At 42.5% G+C, this 18989-nt stretch overlaps 1 protein-coding gene, 1 non-coding gene and 1 pseudogene across 2 annotated transcripts in view; 1 reads left to right on the top strand and 2 right to left on the bottom strand.

Annotated features, from left to right (window-relative positions):
• Positions 1-18989, top strand: part of LOC102412899 (phosphatidylcholine transfer protein) — a 276982-nt gene that overhangs the window by 28827 nt on the left and 229166 nt on the right. The gene's annotated exons all lie outside the window — the stretch shown is intronic.
• On the bottom strand, positions 8494-8578 carry LOC112584098. The gene has a single exon (XR_003108447.1). It is a non-coding gene; the product is annotated as a small nucleolar RNA Z195/SNORD33/SNORD32 family (small nucleolar RNA).
• On the bottom strand, positions 18371-18937 carry LOC112583481 (annotated as a pseudogene).

Genomic DNA, 18989 nt, shown 5'->3' with positions numbered 1-18989 from the left:
CAAATCCCTTATGATTATATAGTGTAAGTGAGAAATAGATTTAAGGGCCTAGATCTGATAGAGTGCCTGATGAACTATGGAATGAGGCTCGTGACATTGTACAGGAGACAGGGATCAAGACAATCCCCATGGAAAAGAAATGCAAAAAAGCAAAATGGCTGTCTGGGGAGGCCTTACAAATAGCTGTGAAAAGAAGAGAAACAAAAAGCAAAGCAGAAAAGGAAAGATATAAGCATCTGAATGCAGAGTTCCAAAGAATAGCAAGAAGAGATAAGAAAGCCTTCTTCAGCGATCAATGCAAAGAAATAGAGGAAAACAACAGAATGGGAAAGACTGGAGATCTCTTCAAGAAAATTAGAGATACCAAGGGAACATTTCATGCAAAGATGGGCTCGGTAAAGGACAGAAATGGTATGGACCTAAGAGAAGCAGAAGATATTAAGAAGAGATGGCAAGAATACACAGAAGAACTGAACAAAAAAGATCTTCACAACCCAGATAATCACGATGGTGTGTTCACTGACCTAGAGCCAGACATCTGGAATGTGAAGTCAAGTGGGCCTTAGAAAGCATCACTACAAACAAAACTAGTGGAGGTGATGGAATTCCAGTGGGGCTATTTCAAATCTGAAAGATGATGCTGTGAAAGTGCTGCACTCAATATTCCAGCAAATTTGGAAAACTCAGCAGTGGCCACAGGACTGTAAAAGGTCAGTTTTCATTCCAATCCCAAAGAAAGGCAATGCCAAAGAATGCTCAAACTACCACACAATTGCACTCATTTCACATGCTAGTAAAGTAATGCTCAAAATTCTCCAAGCCAGGCTTCAGCAATATGTGAACTGTGAACTTCCTGATGTTTAAGCTGGTTTTAGAAAAGGCAGAGGAACCAGAGATCAAATTGTCAACATCTGCTGGATCATGGAAAAATCAAGAGAGTTCCAGAAAAACATCTATTTGTGCTTTATTGACTATGCCAAAGCCTTTGACTGTGTGGATCACAATAAACTGTGGGAAATTCTGAAAGAGATGGGAATACCAGACCACCTGATCTGCCTCTTGAGAAATTTATATGCGGGTCAGGAAGCAACAGTTAGAGCTGGACATGGAACAACAGACTGGTTCCATATAGGTAAAGGAGTACCTCAAGGCTGTATATTGTCACCTTGCTTATTTAACGTCTATGCAGAGTACATCATGAGAAACGCTGGACTTGGAGAAACACAAGCTGGAATCAAGATTGCTGGGAGAAATATCAATAACCTCAGATATGCATATGACACCACCCTTATGGCAGAAAGTGAAGAGGAACTCAAAAGCCTCTTGATGAAATTGAAAGTGGAGAGTGAAAAAGTTGGCTTAAAGCTCAACATTCAGAAAACCAAGATCATGGCATCCGGTCCCTTCACTTCATGGGAAATTGTTGGGGAAACAGTGGAAACAGTGTCAGACTTTATTTTGGGGGGACTCCAAAATCACTGCAGATGGTGACTGCAGTCATGAAATTAAAAAATGCTTGCTCATTGGAAGGAAAGTTATGACCACCCTAGATAGCATATTGAAAAGCATGACATTACTTTGCCAACAAAGGTCCGTCTAGTCAAGGCTTTGGTTTTCCAGTGGTCATGTATGGATGTGAGAGTTGGACTGTGAAGAAGGCTGAGCACCAAAGAATTGATGCTTTTTAATTGTAGTGTTGGGAAGACTCTTGAGAGCCCCCTTGGACTGCAAGGAGATCCAACCAGTCCATTCTGATGGACATTTGCCCTGGGATTTCTTTGGAAGGAATGATGCTAAAGCTGAAACTCCAATAGTTTGGCCACCTCATGCGAAGAGTTGACTCATTGAAAAAGACTCTGATGCTGGGGGGGATTGGGGGCAAGAGGAGAAGGGGACGACAGAGGATGAGATGGGTGGATGGCATCACTGACTCGATGGACGTGAGTCTGAGTGAACTCCGGGAGATGGTGATGGACGGGGAGGCCTGGCGTGCTGCGATTCATGGGGTGGCAAAGAGTCGGACATGACTGAATGACTGAACTGAACTGAACTGATAAATGCAGTCCAGTTCACTCTGGATTTCTTTAGAAATGTCCTCTTTGGGGCCTCACTCAGTGTAAGTAAGCTTTCACAGTTGGATTTTCCAGGATCAGGTTAACTAGAAAATCCCTCATAAGTTTTTTGTATCAGTATCAGTAATTGTGTGAATGAGTAAGGAAAATTTTTGCCAAATAAGTAAACAAATAAAAGGATGACTCTACACTGAAGTCAGATATAAACTTGAAAACTGAGATATTATTCAAATGGATTACTTTAAAGTGTCCAGATATTTAGTGCTAAGTACATTAGTTATTTAGTTGTAACTAATTATTCATTTAATATTTGCAGTTTTCCAAGATTCTTGGGTGGTGGGCATCCTGTAGACTCTGCAATGGCTTTACCTAATAAGAAACACATATTTATTGAACAGTTACTTGGTATTATATTGTTATATGCTTTTTATAGATTTATTTTTCATTTAATACTCATAAGTAATCCGACAGGTAGGTGTCAGACAGTGTTGATATACAAATGAAGAGATTAAGTGACTTGTTTGGGGAAGTCACTATTTGGAAAATGGTGAAACTAGAATCACAGCCTGTTTAAAGATTACCTCCTAATTCCTGTGCATTATCGTTTCTGTGTTCAGATGATATGCATTCTTTCTGTTGCTCACAGGAATTTACAGTCACAACAGAGTAAACTCTGGGTTTGGACAAGCTTGTTTTGCCAGAAAAAACATACAATCACCTTCCCACAGAACCTCTGTAGCGACCCATTGATGAGAATAGGATCAGCTGAAGAAACTGTTTGGAAACATTTTTATTCACTTTAAAACTTTGATGTTCTCGACGTGGGTGGGTGGTGGGAAAGGGAGCCATTTGCCAAGAAGAACTGAGGTCAAACTAGAACTATTTATCTTAACGAACTTATCTTATGGAATAGTGGAGAACAGATCTCTCGCTTCTTTCTTTAGATAAAAATTTTAAAGTCTTGTTTCACAAAGGTACCTTTCTGTCTCCTTGTTTACTTAGATAAACTACCTAGGAAACAGGCATTATTGTCTTTGTGAAAGCAATTGTAAAACTTGGTAAAACTAATGCCCTAAGATAGCACATGGCCAAAGAATGAGAATGCATTTTCTTTCCTCCTTCTCACTGAGGGCTCCAAGTCCACCTTGAACTCCAACGGACCACAGAGCCTGGTCAGTAAGTTTGCCATTGGCATCTCTGGATGACTTCTAACTTGAGGGGTTCCATGATCTCAGCGGGGCCTCTCTCCCCTATTTATTTCTATTTATTTTCTAAGGTAAACTTAGTTTGGAAAATTTTCTTTACAGTTCTGATATGACTCCTTCTTTCTTTCTAGGGTTACAGGGTAAGGTTTTGGGTCGTTTCCACAACAAAATTAACATTTCTGACTCTTCACTCTTGAGCAATGAAAGCAACCATAAACTGAAAGTCAGGAAATCTGAGTTTTTTTTTTTTTTTTTTTTTTAATTTAAATTTATTTTAATTAGAGGCTAATTACTTTACAATATTGTATTAGTTTTGCCATATATCAACATGAATGAGTTTGAAGCTTTTTTCCTCTTTGTGGCCTTGGGCAAGACACCCAACCTCTGAGTCCCATCTGTCAGATCTCAGGGTCCTGTCTTGTAGATTCTTTACTATTCTTTTCTTTCTATTTTAAAAATCCTATTTGGGCTTCTATAATTTCCCATATCATTATCAGAGCACATAGATGAGAGGACTAAGGGAAAGAGCTAACAAAACTACCCAAGCTCTCGTGATATGACTGATGGGGAAGCCCAGGGATGAGTCTCTTTGGGGACAGGAAGCAAGTACTGCTGTGTCTGCAAGGTTTGGGGACACAGAATTTTTGAAGTTGGAGAAGCAATTGGGATCCCCAAGAACTGCCCAGAAAGTGTCACTTGGAGTGTGCAATTCTTCAGTGCTTCTCCCATCCCAGGAATCCAGGAAGAGTAGCTATCCTGCTGTGTGACTTGTACTAAAGCAGTAGATTCCTATATAAGCACCCAGTTCAGAACAGAGAAAAGATTTAGTCTACTTGTTTAGTCTCTTTCTGAAATTCCTTTTTATTTTCTTTGAGTTTGCAATTTTACCACTGTCAAATATATTCTGTATACCAGTGAGGAGTTGGATTACCTGCTTTAGACTTGCACGGAGTACTTATAAAAAGTACTGGTTTCAGGGCTCTACTCTAGACCTACTGTGTTACTGCATCAGGATATTTGTGCATGTGTGTGTATGTTGGTAGATCTGGAATCTGTATTTTTTATTCATACCCCACATGAAGTTTGAGATCTTCTGCTCAACACTAATATAACAATCTATTGAGTGCATGAGCCTACACGTCTCTGGTTAATACCATCAATGGTTCCACTTCATTAAAGAGTCACCTTCAGCTTAGATAAAATTATAGATATCTGTACAATAGACTATTTCATGTTCCTCTCACCTGTTGGTTCTTTTGGATACTCGGGATGCTATTTACTCATTTTTCCTGATACTTCAAGCATCACCTGCTTCCACAATTTTAGGACCAGGCAGAGTTGAGTTTCTTACACTGTATCCCTATACTGCTCTATGCTAGGGTTTTTCTCAACCTAGGCTCTTTGGACATTTGGGGCTGGATAGCTCTTTGCTGTGGGAGGCTGTCTTGTTTATTGACGAATCTTAGCAGCATTCTTGGCTCTACCCACGAGATGCCAGTAGCAGCTCCCGAGTTATGAGAACCGGAAATGTCTTCAGGCACCGCCAAATGTCTCTTGAGGAGCAAAGCTGTACCTGGTTGAGGGCACTGCCCTAGACTTACAAACATCATAGCCCGAACCAAGTCATGTGGGCAGTTGCTGCTCATTTATCTCCCCTGAGATCCCGAGTTCCAGAGTAGGGGTTTTGCCTAGTGTATCCTTGTGTCCCCGGTGCCAACGCACAGCGCCTTAAACCTTAAAACTTAAAAAAAAAAAAAAAAGGTCTATTTATTTGGCTGCATGAGGCCTTCACTGTTGACTCCTGTTGTGTCATGAGGGATCTTTCGTGTGGCGTGTGGACTCCGGAATGTGAGGGCTTCAGCAGTTGCCACGAACAGGCTTCGTTGCTCCGAGGCATGTGAGAGCTTATCTCCCCAACTAGGGATCTCAGCTGCGTCCCCTGAAGGTCCCCTGCAGCTGAGCAGGTGGGTTGTTAAGCACTGGGCCTCCAGGGAAGTCCCCTTAGCAAAACTTGACTGACGCACTAGGTGTCAGAAGAGTTACATTTTAGCTTATCCTGGTGGGCTCTATGTTTCAGATGTGGTGACGCTGGACAAACCAGTTAGCATCCCTGTGCCTCGGTTTCCCTCACTTGTAACCCTCAGCCTTGTGCCTTTGCATTGCCCATGGATGGAATGAGAATGGGTCTGTAAAAGTGCGAAGTGAAGAAGGAAGCCTGCTGAAGGCAACGTGAGGAAGACAGGGTTCTCTCATGTTTTCTCCAGACACAAAGCTTGGGGAGTACTGAAAATTCAGGTTATGCAAACAGTACAGTGCCCTGTACCAATATCTGGAAGAGATCTTTAATCTGGAGCATTATAAACACAAGGAACTTTGTTAAAATGAACAGACTGTGGAAGCCTTAAAGGCTCAACTCCCTGCCCAAGATAGGCCTTGTGGGTCTAATAAGGACCCAGCCGGGCCTGAGGGGGCCCTCTCTGCCCAAGTCTGGTCCAGTGTTCTGTGGCCTCCAGAGGCTGTCAAACACTTTCCTTAGCACCTTTCTGTTCTGTTCTGTGCTGGGGCTCCCTTGTTTCCTGGCCTTGAATGTCAGTGCAGGAAGTTACCAGGTTTTACATCTGTAATTGCACAGAATACGTGGCATTAATAAGGGAGCCTCTTCACTCTTTGTAAAGAGTTTTTCCTCTAGTACAGCCTATGGAATTCCTCTCCAGTTATTTATTATCTTCAGGAAGGGTCTCCCCCCACTCTGTCTCTCTCTCTTTGCTTACCTACTTTATGACTTCCTTTACACCCTGGGCATTCCATCGCTGTGGCCTCTGTGCTCTCCCAGCACTGTGGTGGGCTGGTTTATATACCTCCCTCCCTTTTTTAACAGAATGAATTAGTTTCCATGTTGAGTTCAGCTGAGAAAAACCTCTGCTGCATGGAAACGTAGGCTTTGATACTTTGTGTGTGTGTGTGTGTGTGTGTGTATGCCACCATCCAGCTGCAGTCAGCCAGAACTTCCCCATTAATTATTTCACATCCCAAACATGAAGGCTACAAGCATTCACAAATATTAAAACTACACAGACATGTCAAAAAGTCCTGAATGCATATACTGTTAGGGCTACAAGAGAGCTTGGTTACCATTTAATCTAGCTCTTCCATTTGAAGTTTGTGACTATTGAAGCCTGACTTCCTCAGAGTATTTTCTTTGCAGTCTGACCATCTCAAAAAACCACCCTGAATCATTCTGTTCCTCTTTAAATGCATCACAGATAATCTCTATATTCCAACTTTTTCTGTACTTCATGATCCTTCTCTAAGGTTAAAATAATAATTTCCTTTCAATACAAGGCTTGGAGATATCTCATCTGAAAGAAGTGGTAGGTGTTTCTAAAATGGTGAGGTCTAAGTATTTTTACAGTAACACATGGTTTAGAGCAATGAACAGGATGTTTTTCCCATTGTCGTCATTGTTCAGTCCCTAAGTAGACTCTTTGTGACCCCATAGACTAAAAGCATGCCAGGTTTCCCTGTCCTTCACTAGCTCCTGGAGTTAAATCAAAGTCATGTCCATTGAGTCGGTAATGCCATCCAACCATCTCATCCTCTGTCATCCCTTTCTCCTCCTGCCTTCAATCTTTCCCAGCATCATGTCTTTTCCAATGAGACAGCTCTTCGCATCAGGTGGCCAAAGTATTGGAGCTTCAGCTACGGCATCGGCATCAGTCCTTCCAATAAATATTCAGGGTTGATTTCCTTTTGGATTGACTGGTTTTATCCTTGCAGTCCAAGGGACTCTCAAGAGTCTTCTTCAGCACCACAATTAGAAAAGCATCAATTCTTTGTCCCTCAGCCTTCTTTGTGGCCTAAATCTCACATCTGTAAGTGACTACAGGAAACACTGTAGCTTTGAGTCTATGGGCCTTTGTCTGCAAAGTGATGTCTCTGCTGTTTAATATGCTGTCTGGGTTTGTTATAGCTTTTCTTCCAAGGAGTAAGCATCTTTTAATTTTGTGACTGCAGTCACTGTCTGCAGTGATTTTTGAGCTCAAGAAAATAAATTTGTCACTGTTTCCACTTTTCCCCATCTCAGTCATTCAGTTGCTCAATTGTGTCTGACTCTTTGTGACCGCATGGACTGCAGCATGCCAGGCTTCCCTGTCCTTCACCAACTCCTGAAGCCTGCTCAAACTCATGTCCATTGAGTCAGTGATGCCATCCAACCATCTCATCCTCTGTCGTTCCCTTCTCCTCCTGCCCTCAATCTTTCCCAGCATCAGGGTCTTTTCCAAGGAGTCAGTTCTTCGCATCAGGTGGGCAAAGTATTGGAGTTTCAGTTTCAGCATCAGTCCTTCCAATAAATATTGAGGACTGATTTTCTTGAAAATGGACTGGTTGGAACTGCTTGCAAGGCTCTCAAGAGTCTTCTTCAGCACTCAGCTTTCTTTATAGTCCAACTTTCACATCCATACATCACTACTGGAAAAACCATAGCTTCGACTAGATGGACATTTGTTGGCAAAATAATGACTCTGCTTTTTAATATGCTATCTAGGTTTGCCATAGTTTTTCTTCCAAGGAGCAAGCATCTTTTAATTTCATGGCTGCAGTCACCATCTGCAGTGATTTTGGAGCCCCCCCAAATAAAGTCTGTCACTATTTCCACTGTTTCCCCATCTATTTGCCATGAAGAGATGGGACTGGATGCCACGCATCTGCTATTAGGTTATCTGAAGAGCTCATGGACAGTTTTTGGCTTTTGTTTTTTTAAAAAAGAATAAGCAGTCTGTTTTATTGAGTGCTCAGAGTAGGAATGCATGGGTATTGAGGATCTCTGGGAACTTGTAAATTTCCTTCTCTGTTCTTTTTGTCCTGCTTCCATAGTCTCATGAGCTGCTGCTTCTTGTGGAAATAGATCTTGACCTTCTTCTTCCTCTTCTCCTCCAGGGTGGCTGTAACTGCCTGGTTCTCCAGCCAGCCTCCTGAGCCAGGTGCCCTAGGTAGGGAAACTTCTGCATAAGGTTCAGACGCAGGACTCAGAGAGCAGCAGGAACATCATCCACTTTTTTGTCATGGAGTGCTGGGATCCCTGAAATGCCCCGAGGCAGTCCAGAGCAGCCTGGCCTCGTGTGGTCCTCGGGGCAGTATGCCTGTGGGCAGAGGACAGCAGGCTTGCTCAGTGGGGCATGCGAAGACATTGCTGCCCCTGCCAAGCAGGCGGAATGGTGGCCACGGATGGCAGTGCCTGTGGATTCATCTCATGAGTGGGAGACATGAACATGTGTGGGTAAAGTCCTCATCGCTGGCCTCCTGGAGAGCTTGACTGAGAAGCTTGGCAGCCTAGAACCCCAGTAGTTTTCATTGCTGATCGAGAATAGTGTGTGCTTGGGAATTTCAGACCAGTAAAAATCAAAATGAGGAGGGAGAGACTGGTGTAGGATTTCAAACTTTTTTTGAGCACCCACCTTGAAGAGAAAGCTGAGAATTAATAGTCCTCCCCCTGCCCTGACACTATTCCAAAGTCATTCTACTGCAAAATTCTTCACATTTACGGTTTTATTTTTGTTTTTTTCTTTTTATTTATTTATTTTAATTGGATACTAATTACTTTACAATATTGTATTGGTTTTGCCATACATCAACATGAATCCACCACGGGTGTACATGTGTTCCCAATCCTGAACTCCCCTCCCAATAATTGCATTTTAAATTAGGTCTTTAAGAAAGAAGTTGGTGCCTCTTACACTTTTCAGAGTGTTCTGAGAAATGCTATATCAATGCATCTAAGGAAAAAATAGGAAAACAAGATTTTTAACAGTTTTGTTTTTCAATCAATGCCTAAAATAGTGACCAGAAGCAAAAACTCACTGGTGCATCCCCAAGCAGGATTCTAGGCCAGTCCGATTCATCTTCCCCCACCTCCCCAAGCTGTGGACTCCACATCGCCTCTGTAGGCCCCTAGAACAGATAAATAATGTAGGACAAAACGAGCAGACTTATGATGGGCTTCACTGGTGGCTCAGATGGTCAAGAATCTGCCTGCAATGCCTGAGACCTGAGTTTTATCCCAGGGTTGCAAAGATCCTCTAAAGAAGGGAATGGCTACCCACTCCAGTATTCTTGCCTGGAGAATTCCGTGGACAGAGGAGCCTGGCAGGCTACAGTCCATGGGGTCCCAAAGAGTCAGACATGCCTGAGCGACTTTCATTCACTTCACTTCACTTCATGATGGCAAAGAGCATCAGGAAGAAAATATCCACCACTGTGGCAAAGAGGACTCTGGATTCCTGAGAGATGTGAGCTGTGAGTGTGGAGTTTGCAGTCAGTGGAGAGAAATGACTCACTCTCCCCTGTGCTGCTCAACCCCCTTTGCCCCTCCCAGGGCCTTTGACAAAGGGATGCTGCTGCCCCTTCAGCTGACTTCCCTCCTCCCTCCCTTGCGTGGTCAACCAGTCACAAATCCGGGGAAGTAACCAGGGAACTGCTCCATACAGACCAAGCAGAAGTGAAGAGACTAAATTTCTCACTAGGAACCCAGTCCCATCCCTTTGTATCTACATGAAGTCTGCATGACATGCACATAGGAGGAGATCTCATCTGTATCCAGATGCCTTAGGAATGATTCCTCCTGAATGAGTTTCTTCTCCCTGTTCCCTCTCACACTCTGGGAAAAGTATCTGAGGACAATGATGGTTGGGAATTGGAATGGGCCAAGAATTGGCAAGCAGTAAATGTCATGTCACAGCAGACATTGACAAAGGTCCCATGTGAGTCTCAGCTGGCATCTCTGGGGATAGAGTTAACACTAATGGGACAGATTTTGTGTAAATGATATAATTTTTTTTTTCAAAGAACGATTTGACTTATTTAAATCCAAATGAACAAAAAAGCTCCAATTCACCTATGACACCCAATCCAAACACTAATCTGTCCTCTGTATCTATGTGCTTGCTGTCTTTTGCTAAATAAGTACTGAAAAGAACAAGAGTACCACCATTCACAATCATGATTACTTTTTAAAAGAGAGACCACTTTAGAGGAAAAACAACAAACAGGACATATCCTCTCCACACTGCTTTTATTTTTCATATTTTTTTCAGTGCATCTCTCCAAATCAGCTCAGGTCAGTTCAGTCGCTCAGTCGTGTCCTACTCTTTGTGACCCCATGGACTGCAGCATGCCAGACTTCTTGGTTCTTCACCAACTCCTGGAGCTTGCTCAAACTCACGTCCATAGAGTCGCTGATGCCATCCAACCATCTCATCCTCTGTCAACCCCTTCTCTTGCCTTCAACCTTACCCAGCATCAGGGTCTTTTTCAGTGAGTCAGTTCTTCCCATCAGGTGGCCAAAGTATCGGATTTCAGTTTCAGCACCAGTCCTTCCAATGAATATTCAGGACTGAGTTCCTGTAAGATTGACTGGTTTGATCTCCTTGCAGTCCAAGGGACTCTCAAGAGCCTTCTCCAATACCACAGTTTAAAAGCATCAATTTTACACCACTCAGCTTTCTTTACGGACCAACTCTCTCATCCATACATGACTACTGGAAAAATCATGGCTTTGGCTAGACTGATCCTTGTCAGCCAAGTAATATCTCTGCTTTTAATATGCTGTCTAGGTTTGACATAGCTTTTTCCTAAGGAGCAAGTGACTTTTAATTTCATGGCTGCAGTCACCATCTGCAGTGATTTTGGAGCCCAAGAAAAGAAAGTCTGTCACTGTTTCCATTGTTTCCCTATCTATTTGCCATGAAGTGATGGGACTGGATGCCATGATCTTCATTTCTTGAATGTTGAGTTTTAAGCCAGATTTTTCACTCTCCTCTTTTACTTTCATCAAGAGGCTCTTTATTTCCTCTTTACTTTCTGCCATAAAGTTGGTGTCATCTGCATATCTAAGGTTATTGATATTTCACCTGGCAATATTGATTCCAGCTTTTGCTTCATCCAGCCTGGCATTTTGCATGATGTACTCTGCATATAAGTTAAATAAGCAAGGTGATAATAAACAGCTTTGATGTACTCCTTTCCCAATTTGGCACCAGTCTGTTGCTCCATGTCCCGTTCTGTTGTTTTTTGACCTGCATACAGATTTCTCGGGAGGCATGTAAGGTGGTCTGGTATTCGCATCTCTTTAAGAATTTTCCACAATTTGTTGTGATCTACCCAGTCAAAGGCTTAGTCAGTGAAGCAGAAGTAGGTGTTTTTCTGGAATTCTTTTAATTTTTCTATGATTCTACAGATGTTGGCAATTTGATCTCTGGTTTCTCTGCCTTTTCTAAATCCTGCTTGCACATCTGGAAGTTCTCGGTTCATGTTCTGTTGAAGCCTAGTTGGAGAATTTTGATCATGACCTTGCTAGCATGTGAAATAAGTGCAAAAGTGCAGTAGTTTGAACATTCTTTGGCATTGCCTGTCTTTGGCATTGGAATTAAAACTAACCTTTTCCAGTCCTGTGTCCACTGCTGAGTTTTCCAAATTTGCTGGCACATTGAGTGAAGCACATTAAGAGCATGGTCTTATAGGATTTGAAATACCTCAGCTGGAATTCAATCACCTCCACTAGCTTTGTTTGTAATGATGCTTCCTAAGGCCCACTTGACTTGACAATCCAGGATATCTGGCCCTTGGTGAGTGATCACATCATTGTGATTATCTGGGCTATTAAGATCACTTTTGTATATTTCTTCTATGTATTCTTGCCACCTTTCTGAATATCTTCTGCTTCTTTTAGGTCCATACCATTTCTCTCCTTTATTGTGTTCATCTTTGTATGGAATGTCCCTTGGTATCTCTAATTTTCTTAAAGAGATCTTTAGTCTTTCCCATTCTATTGTTTTCTCTACTTCTTTGCATTGATCACTGAGGAAGGCTTTCTTATTGCTCCTTGCTATTCTTTGGAACTCTGCATCCAGTTGGATATATCTTTCTTTTTCTTCTTTGCCTTTCACTTCTCTTATTTCTCAGCTCTTTCTAAGGCGTCCTCAGACAACCATTTTTCCCTTTTGAATTTCCTTTTCTTAGGGATAGTCTTGATCACAACATCTTGTACAATGTCCCAAATCACCATCCATAGTTCTTAGGTACTCTGTCTATCAGATCGAATCCCTTCAATTTGTTTGTCACTTCCACTGTATAATCATAAGTTACCTGAATGGTCTAGTGGTTTTCTCTACTTTCCTCAGTATAAGTCTGAGTTTTGCAATAAGGAGTTCATGAGCTGAGCCACAGTCAGCTCCCAGTCTTGTTTTAGCTGTCTGTATAGAGCTTCTCAATCTTTGACTGCAAAGAATATAATTAGTCTGATTTCAGTATTGACAATCTGGTAATGTACATGTGTAGAGTCATTTCTTTTGTTTATGGAAGAGGGATTGTTCTGTGACCAGTGTGTTCTTTTGGCAAAACTCTGTTGGCCTTTGCCCTGCTTCATTTTGTCCACCACGGCCAAACTTGCCTATTACTCTAGGTATCTCTTGACTTCCTACTTTTGCTTTCCAGTCCACTATGATGAAAAGGACATCTTTTTTTTTTTTTTTTTTTTTTTTGGTGTTAGTTCTAGAAGGTCCTGTAGGTCTTCATAGAACCATTCAAATTCAGCTTCTTTGGCATTAGTGGTTGGGGCATAGACTTGGATTAATGATATTGAATAGATAGCCCAGAAAATGAACATAGATAATTCTGTTGCTTTTGAGATTGAATCCAAGCACTGCATTTCGGATTCTTTGTTGACTATGAGGGCTACTCCATTTCTTCTAAGTGATTCTTGCCCACAGTAGTAGATATAATGGTCATCTGAGTTAAATTCACCCATTTCAGTCCCTTTTAGTTCACTGTTTCCAAAAATGTCAGTGTTCACTCTTGCCATCTCCTGTTTGTTGCTAAGTTGATTCAGTCGTGTCCGACTCTGTGCGACCCTATAGACGGCAGCCCACCAGGCTTCCCCGTCCCTGGGATTCTCCAGGCAACACTGGAGTGGGTTGCCATTTCCTTCTCCAATGCAGGAAAGTCAAAAGTGAATGTGAAGTCGCTCAGTCGTGTCCGACTCGTCGCGACCCCATGGACTGCAGCCCACCAGGCTCCTCTGTCCATGGGATTTTCCAGGCATGAGTACTGGAGTGGGGTGCCATTGCTATCTCCTGTTTGACCACTTCCAATTTATGTTGATTCATGAACTTAACATTCCAGGTTCCTATGCAATATTCTTCTTTATAGCATTGGACTTTGTTTGACCACCAGTCACATCCATAACTGTGTGTTGTTTTCACTTTGGCTCAGCTTCTTCATTCTTTCTGGAGCTATTTCTCCCCTCTTCTCCAGTAGCACATTGGGCACCTACCATCCTGGAGAGTTCATCTTTCAGTGTCATACCTTTTTGCCTTTTCATGGGGTTCTCAAGGCATGAATGAGGAAGTGGTTTACTATTCCCTTCTCCACGTTTTATCAGAACTCTGTACCATGATCCGTCTCTCTTGGGTGGCCCTACATGGTTTGGCTCATAGTTTCACTGAATCAGACAAGGCTGTGGTCCATGTGATCAGTTTGATTATTTATTGTAGACCATCCTGAGTTTCCTGCTCAGGTTCTCACAAGGCTGCCATCAGGATATCAGTGGGGTGTATTCCTTTCTGGATCTCAGGATCCTCTTCCAAGCTCGTGGGGCTGTCAGCAGAATTCAGTTCCTTGTAGCTGTAGGGCTGAGGGCCCCTCTTTCTTTCTAGTTGTCACTGGGGTCCTCTCTTGAGCCTTCTCACAGCACTGACTTTTGGAAACCACCAAATCTATATTAATTAATCCAAGAGTCAGAGATGTGAGGTATCATGTCAAATCCTATAAAAAAAATAATGGAGAACACAAATCCTTTGATGTATGTTGGTATTATTTATTGCTAGTATCATGAGCTTCTTTCATGAGGCCAAGGTGTTGTTTATATCTGAAGATTTCTTGATTATTTGAGAGACAGCATGAGGAAATCAGCATACCCAGAAATAAAAACCTTGCTCAGAGAATCTCTCATCTTGACACACCTCCAGAAACCACCCCACCTTCATCTTTAAAAGAAGAGTCTGTTCTACAGAATGTTGTATGAAAAGAAATAGTAAATCTGAAAGCATTTAATAACTGCAAAGTGATCTGTAGCTGTGAGATTTTGTCAGTATCTCCAAGATTTATAGTTTAATCAAGACTGTGTCAATCTGCTTGCAGTGTCTGATGCAATATCAAAATATGTTCTATGTAGCATACTACAGTGTATTATGTATATGTTAGTGCCTGGCACAAAATAGGCACTCTATAATTTTCTGTTCCCTTTACCCACTGAAAGTATATGCTTTGACTCTCTAGCTAACACCAAACATTCTGCAGAATGATAGTCAAGCTGCAATTATGCTTCTGTGATCCTTTTGAAATTTTCTTTGATAAACAAATGGAGAGAAAATCAGAATAATCTTTATGTTATGAAAAATTTCATCCTACTCATACATCAGCTTTTTCACCTCACTTCTTGCGCCCTCTACTGACTGCAAGTTTGTATTGATTTAGCAAATTGAACTGCTTTGAACAAAGTGAAAGTGAAAGTTGCTCAGTCGTGTCCAACTCTTTGAGACCCCATGGAGTATACAGTCCATGGAATTCTCCAGGCCAGAATACTGGAGTGGGTAGCTGTTCCCTTTTTCAGGGGACCTTCCTAACCCAGGGATCGAACCCAGGTCTCCCGCATTGCAGGCGGATTCTTTACTCAGGTTTCCTGCATTGCAGGAGGATTCTTTACCAGTTGAGCTATCAGGGAAGCCCCATTTTGAACAGAAAGATTACAGTTCTCCAGCCTGTGACTATGACTAATATGTATGCTACTTTTCTCACAAAAAATAGGATCAGGCTGCATATGTTTTCAAAAATGTGCTTTTAGCACTAACTGTATATGGCAAACATCTTTCCATGTCAATAAATGTATCATCAAAACGGCTACATGGTGTTGCCTTGCAAGATGTCCCATCCTTATGAGAGCACTTTGAGTCTGCCTAAGCTTTTCTCATTGCTATTTTTGCATAATATTTATGCTTCATATTCTCCATGAAGATATGTTAGAAACTAGAGCCAAAATGGATAACACTCCATAATTAACCCTGGAGTCTAAAACAGATACATCAGTACTAAGAGTCACAGTACACAGTACTGCCGAATATTTCTCCTTTCAGTTCCCATTCCCAGCGCTGCTTATCTTTTCCTACTAAATTGCACCAAAATATGTCACAAGCAAAGAGCGAACATTTTAAAAGATTTAAAATCTTGTTTGCAATAGGACCCAAGAAGATAGTTCATCTCCAAAATGAGGATTGATTATCATGAATAAGGAAATAATTGAGGTCTGGAAAGAATGAGTGAAAATTAGAAATGTCTTTGGCATGTTCACCCCCTGCTGAAGGAATGAATGCCCTAAATTATACTGGAAAAAAATCAATTAATGAAGCTGAAAAAAAAAAAAAAAACTTGAGAGCTCTCTCAAGACTCACAGGAAAACAACCAATAATTGAAAATAATGAGAAAAAAGATAAGAAATAAGGAATCCAACAGATGTAATTATGCAAAATAGGAATTCCAGAGCAGGAAATTAAACCAGAAGAACACAATTAACAATTAAATGACAGAAGACATTTTTGAGTTAAAGAAATATTTGTTTGAAGCTTTACAAAGATCCACTAGTGAACTCCGGGAGTTGGTGATGCACAGGGAGGCCTGGCATGCTGCGATTCATGGGGTCGCAAAGAGTCGGACACGACTGAGCGACTGAACTGAACTGAACTGAACTGAAGACTTCCTTGGTGGCCCAGTGGATAAGAATTCATCTGCCAATGCAGGAGACAAAGGTTCCACCCCTGCTCCAGGAAGATTCCACGTGCTGGGGAATAACTAAGCCCATGCGCCACAACTTCTGAGGCCACGTTCTGGAGCCGAGGAGCTGCAGCGACTGTACCCATGTGCTGAGCTACGGAAGCCTGCACGCCTAGAGCCCGTGCTCGGCAGCAAGAGAAGTCACTGCATGAAAAGCCCGCGACCCCAAGGAAGAGTAGACCCGACTCACCACAGCTGGAGAAAGCCCGCATGCAGCAACAAAGAGCCAGGGCAACCAAAATAATAAATAATCTTTAAAAAAGGCTCACTAAAAACTAATGAAACACATGCCTAGGTGTACTAAGGCAAAATTCTTGAATATAAACGACAAACCAAGCTTTCTGCATGAATTGAAGCTTTTAAAACACAGAAAGTCATGCATTCTAGAAAGGAACACAAATCAAGCTCTTCTTCCTAAAGCTAAATGCCAATCATCAATGCTTACAGAACTTTGAGGATGGGTCAAAATTAAGAATTCAAGAATAGTAAAGACATAGCTTAAAAGAGCTAAAACTGAACAATAAAAGCATGGTTTTGAAGCATTCTGCAAAAGTAAAAATATAATTCTTTAAGGAGAGGATTGACGTTGTAAACCACAACAGTAATAGCTTAGTGAAAGGTAGCATAAAATCACTGTACTTTTTTCTTTGGGGGGATGAGATTAATATTTTATATTGAAGTCTAGTTGATGCACAGTACTATGTAAGTCACAGGTCTACACTACACTGATTCACAGTCTTAAAGCTTATACTCCCTTTTTAGTTGTAAAACATTGCCTGTGTTCCACATGCTGTCCAATATGTCTTTGTAGTCTATTTTATCCCTAACAGTTTGTACCTCTTCACCCTCCTCCCCACTTTTCTCCCTAAACTGGTAACCACTAGTTTGTTCTCTGTATCTGTAAGTCTGCTTCTTTCTCATTATAGGCATTAGCTTGTTCTACTTTAGATTCCACATATAAGTGATTGCATACAGTCAGTCTTTCTCTGACTTATTTCACTTAGCATAATGCCCTCCAAGTCCATCCATATTGCTGCAAATGGCAAAATTTCCTTCTGTTTTATGATCAAGTAGCATTTCATTGTATATATAAACCACTTCTTCTTCCTTTTTTAAGAGACAAAAATCTTTTACTGTCAAGCACCATGCATCACCTGGAAACCACGCATTGTGAGGAGGTTGAGGTTGAGGTTCAGGGAATCAGAATCCAGCCCCCAAAAATACATCAGACACGTGAGTCCTGCCAGGTGGAGGGGAGATCTTGTAGGACTCACAGGGCTATCAGAGGAGGAGTAGCGCATCCCCTGATGTGAACTGCGGGGAGACCATGTTACATGCCAGGCCATCCACAGCCACTGCCAGACCTCCCTGCTGGCTCCCGGCCTCCCATCACCGTCCGTCCCAGTGGGCGGTGCCCAGGGCCTGCTGTAGTCTCTTTTCCAGCACCAGGAACTTTTGGGACATGGATTGCCATGTTGTGGTCAGTTGCTCAGTCGTGTCTGACTCTTTGAGACCCCATGAATGTAGCCCGCCAGGCTCCTCTGTCCATGGGGAGTCTCCAGGCAAGAATACTGGAGGGGGTCACCATGCCCTCCTCCAAGGGATCTTCTGAACCTAAGCATCAAACCCGGGTGTCCCGCATGGCAGGCGGACTCTTCACCCTCGGAGCCATAAGGGAAGCCCTGGGACATGGATTATTTCTTCCAAATTCAGGAAAATACACATTGCAGTAAGAGCTCTACACTGAATGGCTCTGTACTCTGGGAAGCTTCACTGCATTTAAGTAGGGGCGACATTCATGGGAGCAGCTACCAGAATTCGCCTCCAATCAAAGTCTGTAGCAGGGTTCTGAGCGCCAATCTGTGACTGCGCTGAACACACCCTTAGCAACACCCGTGTAAGGACTAACTCTGAGAGGGGGAAAAGCAAACTCAAGCCTCAGTGCTGAGTTCATTACAACTTCTCGAGAATCTCATCAACAGTCCATGCGGTATAGTTCAAAATATAAGCATCTTAAGGTAAGCAGATAACTCTTTTAGAACTCCAAATATATTTTCTGGCTATATTTATGTGGGGCTCTCTGCAATGGGTGGCCTGGAAGAGGCTCTTCCTCAGGACAACAAGGGATCACAGGACTTGGGTGGCCCAGTGGGACTGAGGGGAGCTGAGTACTTGGGAGGAGGCTCCCTTCTGGTTTCAGTTGGAGACCAACTTCTAAGGCACAGTCCAGGGCCCTGCAGTCCCTCTCCCCATATCCTCTGGTGTAATGCTAATGTAGTCTTCCCCTTTATTCCAGAAGACCTCCTTGTCCCCTAAATGATGTTCTGCAGCTTCTATATCCAGTGGATCACCAAAATTCAAAGGATCAGTAAATAAAGAGTTTCTTCTCCAAACAACATCCTTCAGCATCCTTGTGGGGGCCCAGTCAGTGCCCTGAGATGTATCTCTCCTTTTCCTGTGGACTTGGGGTGCCAGATCTGGGTCAAGCAGTTCACTTTGGGAAGCACCGTGTTGTATGCATCGAAAACTTCAGCTTCAAACTGAAATTTTCCAACCTGTTAGTAACCCTTATCTAGGGTGACAGCTGAAAGTAATGAAGCTCGCTTGGGTCGGAAAAATGCACTTTACACCTATAAGGTAAATTAGCCTCAAGTTCTGCAACATCTTTAACAAACAGCCTGTCTGTCACAGAAACCCCCTGAGTGGAGTCAGAGGCTGTGGGTGACACCCAGGACCTTTGAGACTGTCCTCATGCTTCAGTTTGCTTGCCAGCATCAGCATCACTGCTATATTTATCCTGGGCCTCCGGAGACAGGCAACGCAGGCCAGTGCC

This window comes from Bubalus bubalis, chromosome 3 (assembly GCF_019923935.1).
Source record: "Bubalus bubalis isolate 160015118507 breed Murrah chromosome 3, NDDB_SH_1, whole genome shotgun sequence".
NCBI classification, from domain to species: Eukaryota; Metazoa; Chordata; class Mammalia; order Artiodactyla; family Bovidae; genus Bubalus; species Bubalus bubalis.
Note: the sequence above shows the minus strand (reverse complement) of the source record. Positions and strands in the feature narration are given on the sequence as shown.